The following is a 5,566-nucleotide window of genomic DNA, read 5'->3' on the forward strand; positions in this document are numbered from 1 at the left end:
TGCTTATGTTGAAGCCTTCTTTCTTATTTCCTTAGCTAGTTTTTTGTGGTAGTACTTAGGGAAGACCCTCTGGCTCTCGTAAAATTGCGAGCTTATTACATTGTATACCCCATAGAATTTTGATGTTCTTACTCACCTATAAAAATCCTTAGTTTATTACCTCTTTGCGCTTGTTCTCATAGGGTTACTTTTGAACTCATTTTTTTTGTCTCCCCCTTGGCACTCTCTTTTATTTTCGTATCACTTTTACGGCAACAATAACTACCTCAACTCCTATCTGAATATTTCTCAAGGATTACGATGTCGTATCTGCGAGATTGAATTCCCCATGTTGGGGTTCACTAGGTTTATCTTGCACGATATGTTGATTTATTTGTATCCTCTTGTCTAGCCATAACTAGGCTCTTCCTGAATCAACTACTAACTACTCTTTTGTCCATTCTCACATCTATATCCCATGTACTCTCTCTTAAGTTATGTCTTTAGACTTAACTTACCACTCACACTAACTCCTTATGTATCCATTCACACTTCTTTATCAATAACATCCTGGTCGGGAACCCTTACTACCTCTCCCCAACATTATGTTGCATAATATTTTGGGGTCCTAACATATCTATAGGATTTGAAGAAGCGCAATCTCATCCTTTTCACATTTTTGTCACATTCTTCCTTTACCATTCCATAGTTACATGAACCACTTAACTCCCCATTTCACACAATCTTTCCCCCTTTAGGGGAGTACTAGCATTTAATGCTCTGAAGTTTTACATGCAGATGTTTTACCTCTTCATCTTCGGCATCTTTCCTCCTTTTTTTATGACCCTTACTCGCCTTGCAATAATCCTTCTTGTACCAGGGATAACCGAATTTGTTACGTGCGAGGGTGATTCCTAGTGTAACTAGCACAGTTAGTCCCTTAAGCTTAACTCCGCTCACAGTGCTTGCATTAGGGAAGCGTCTTCCTGAATGACCTTTATAGGTAATCCTTCTGTCGTCCATTCTATTATTGCCAAAATGCGATCTCTGAAATTCCCATGATGTCGACTATTACCAAATCCTCTAGTCTCTAATTCATGTTCGGTATCATTATTTTTACTAGTCCATGCTGATCTTTATTACTCCAGGGGCCTAACTTAGCCTTCTAGTAATCACGTTGTAGTCACCAACCCTTTTCTCAAAGTAAAGGTATGACTTTATGGCTTATACTCTTTTATAGTCTCAAGGCCTGTCACCTCTTGTCTTTTCCTTTACTTGACCATAAACTATTTCATCCTGTCATATTATGATTTACCGTTACCACCCTTTTATCACATCTTACTCGTAATGCTTCATTTACTCTCTTCGTATTCTACTGCTAATATCTCTGTTTATTACTTTATTCTGGAAACTTCAACAAAATATTCTTTCCCTTTTAGCTCCCCTTGCTCTATCCACTGGCTCTTCGGGTCGCCTAGCATTCTCTCTTTACTAGGGACGGGAGCCATATAAAGGTAAATATTTATCTCATCTGGGATTTAAGAGCCAATCTTCTAAATTTTTATGGACATTCTAGTATTCATATCCAAATGTACTACTCTAGAGTGCACCATCGAGGTGTCTTACAAGGAGAACTATTACCAAGTTTACAATAACCTGTGGAAATGTCAGTTAGTGCTAACAGTCCATCCACCATTTTGGGTTACTCTAAGCCCAGTTGGATCATTATATCTCATCCTTATCTTAAACAATATCTGTTAGCTCCCACAAGGCATAACTAAGATGGGTGTGGCCAATTGTACATACCTCTCTTACTATTGACGGTAACTCAAATACTTATAATTTTCTGGCTGAATTTTAAATACTGATAATCTTCACTAACTGAGTACCTCGTACCCTTCTCCATCTTGCTTCTTTTGCTTATTGAAACTTGTATCTACCTTCCGATTCTCTCGTTTCTGTTTACCATATGGGTGGATAAATATTCATTCCTTACGGCGCCTTACCAAGAAGCTTACACGTCTTAGTACACACATGATCTTCTGAAGACCTCACATTTACTAATCATAAGCATGTAAAATCAAGTTCCTCTAACTCAACTCTTCCACAACCACATTCAATCTCTCACCAATTGTCTTTCTGGATGTAGGTACCGTTGTATTATGAATAAAATAAAATTTAGGAGTTTGAATTCATACAACTGAGCTCTACCACACGATCTAGAGTAAGAAGAAAGAGTGACAGTCCTAAATGCCCTGGAGCCTCCTGCTTATAAGTGTGGTGCACAACACACCCATAAAAAGACTCTACTAGACACGGCTTATAGACTCCCTAGGATAGAACTGCTCTGATACCAAATTTGTCACGACCCAAACTTGAAGAGGCATGGCCGGCACCCGGTGCCATAGTCAGCCCGAGCGTACCACTCTACAGCTGTGAACATTGGAGGGGTAACCCTCAACTTAGGCCAATGAGGCCATATTCTGAATCATCTGAAAATAACATCTCTCTCATCTGAGGGGTAATATATATATATATATATATATATGATGAGGCCGCCATGAACATCTACTGATATACAAAATATACAGAATTCGTCTACAAGCCTCCAGAGATAACTGAACCGTACCATGGTCGGGATAGGTCCTCGGCCTACCCATCAAACTTGCATATATAAAATGGACTCCAAGGTCTAGACCTAGTAACTCCGAGGAAGTGGAGCTTACCAACCAAGCTGATGTTTGACTCTGTTTACTGGGAGGGTCCGTCCAACTATCAATCAGGACCTACAGGCATGAAACGCAACGTCCCCAGCAAAAGGGACGTCAGTACGAAATAATATACCGATTATATAAGACAACAAAATAACTGAAAGCTAAAACTGAACTGATAATATAATAATTGAAAGTAACTGTGAGTCAAAGATAATCTGAAGATATGCTTACCTGCTGATACTGACTCAACTCTCTCAATATAGTTAGTAAAATAGTTATTCGGCCTTATAAGCGCTTATCAAAGATCAAGGTCTTCTGGGTTGACGGTGGTCCATATAAGAGTAGTTGTTTTGTTTTTAAAGGTCTTTGATAAATGAGGTTATAGGCAATCCAGTCTATTAGCGGGTACTTTTCTTTGATTTCTTCTGGTTTATACTGCTTAATTCCCCTTTTCTCTACTTCTCTTTCGTCTAGATATCTCTGTATCCTTTGTAGAGCCCCATCTTTGCTTTCTTTTAGGCTCGGAATATGTAACTGATCTGACGTAGTAGGCTCTCTTATAGGCGCTCGGCCATACCAGGCTCTGTATCTCGACAATTCTAGGCTCGCTCATAGGCGCTCGGCCATAGTAGGCTTGGTATATAACTTACCATCTGATCAGAGGATGCCTAATAGGGGCCTGCCCACCGATTATAGCTTGATGGTGGTGAAAATAATGTAATACTGTATGTGTACAATACTTAACTGAATATAAAGTCTCTAAAAGAAGAATACTGTAACTTATGAGACTCGGATAATGTACATAAGTTCAAGAATACAAACTTCTCTTATGTCTCGTTATCAAATACATGTAGTTATGGGGTCAAGCCAAAATGAAGGAAAGGTTTAGCCTTAACATACCTTAACCTCGTTGAGTCCTTAATATCGTCCAAGCAACTCTTCAAATAACTCAATGCAGTCTACCATAGCATAAGGAGATTCAAAATCAATGCTGAGTAAAAGCTAAGTCTATAACTTAAGCTAGTAGCTCATTTTATGTAAATTTCGATAGCATCTCCCTTGTAACAAGGGCCTCCTCCAATACCATATACCAACAACAATGACCAGAGCAATACTATCAGAACAACATCAACAGTAGGGTACAAAATATTTTATTAACAAGTCATCAACATATCACGACGAGCGGCAAGCTCGGATTGAATCCCTTCAGCACCCTTCAACCCCATTATTATTCATTCTTGAACTTAGTTCTATATTCAGTATAATGACCAATACTTTTTAAATGATTTGAACCTTGTACTAAATTTTAAAGTTATCCGAAATAGCCCAACACAAGATAATACCGCTGTCGAAAACTTCCAAGTGCTTTATAGTCATTTACTTTCTAGTTACCAATTTCCTCAACAAGATTGACATGTAAACCAACATAATCATACTAACAATATTATAGCCAACTTAGTTTCCATAATTTCCATCCACTTAAAGTTCATAAGAGCAACTTTCTAATCAATCCATCAAGAACAACAACATCTCAAGCTAGTCCAAGTATTATCTTGTAGTTTATCATCCTAACAACTTAACCAACATACAAGCAAGCTTAAGCTCATATAATAGGCTGTTATACTCACCTTAGACAGTAGCAAAAACTTGAAATTTCAGCCAAACACAGCCCACAATTATCCTCAATGACATCACACCACTATAGGTGTTGTATTCCTTTCTTGAATCAACTTTTGGTGTTCAAGTTGGTGTCTAAACACTTGTAGTTTTCCTTGAGAATCTAATATATATGAAGGAGGGAATGATTATTACCTTAATCAACAAGAAAAACACAAAACCTGAGGTTACTTCACTTTGAAGAACCCTCCAAAACAGCCACGAGATGAAGAACTACGATATAGCAAGCACCATGGGGTTTCTAGCATTGGATTCATGTTTTTATCTTAGTTTTTCACCCTAGAATCATGGAGGAACCCTTGGAGTGCATTTAGGAGGGTTTAGGAACTGTTTTGGACGAGAAAATGAGTGAAAAATATTTGGAATGAACTTTAATACAAGCTGGAGTTTTACATCGACTTTGTGGGTCCCATGGGAGCTACTTGCACAGTCTTGCAAAAATGCGAATATGTCTCTACTCCGATGTCGTATCGATGAATGGTTAAATGTGTTAGAAACTAGACTCGTAAATCATCACTTTTTAGATCATCCCCTAATTCCATATATATTGGGAGAAAAGCTCAGATACATTTGACCTAAGGTTTAACACATTTATGAATGGAACTTGTGATGACCTTTTCAACTTTTGTTCCACAACTCGCTTGACTTCAAAGCATAACACATGACTATCATACAACATAAATAACTCATACCATAATCTCCTTATAATGTTAAGCACCCTAGTCTCACCCCAAAAGTACATGTTATAACTTTCAAACTTGTCAACTTTCGACGAAACTTATTTTCTTCAATTCGTTCAGCTTCTAAGCCTTCAAACCCTCTTGGTAATTGGTATTCATGATCTTAAATATTTGTAACCTCCACGTTAACATGATTAACTAACTTTGTAAGTTTATCAAAGATGATTTCATTTATGAGCTTACATCAATTGACTTACGACGTACTCTTACGTACGAATACATGGGGTGTAACACAAACATTGAGCAACATACTTAATAACATCATCTTCATCCTCTGCCACCAATAGTGCTGCCTCAAGTCCTGGTACATATATGCGGCTCCCAGATGAATAGAATATCGTGAACTATGGGCCTCCTCAAGTATCAACTCTCGCAATGCATCCATATTAGGCACACAAATACGGCCCTGAAGCCTTAATACCCCATCCTCACCAATAGTAACCTCATTGGAATCAC

Source organism: Nicotiana attenuata, unplaced genomic scaffold, assembly GCF_001879085.1.
Source record: "Nicotiana attenuata strain UT unplaced genomic scaffold, NIATTr2, whole genome shotgun sequence".
Lineage (NCBI taxonomy): Eukaryota > Viridiplantae > Streptophyta > Magnoliopsida > Solanales > Solanaceae > Nicotiana > Nicotiana attenuata.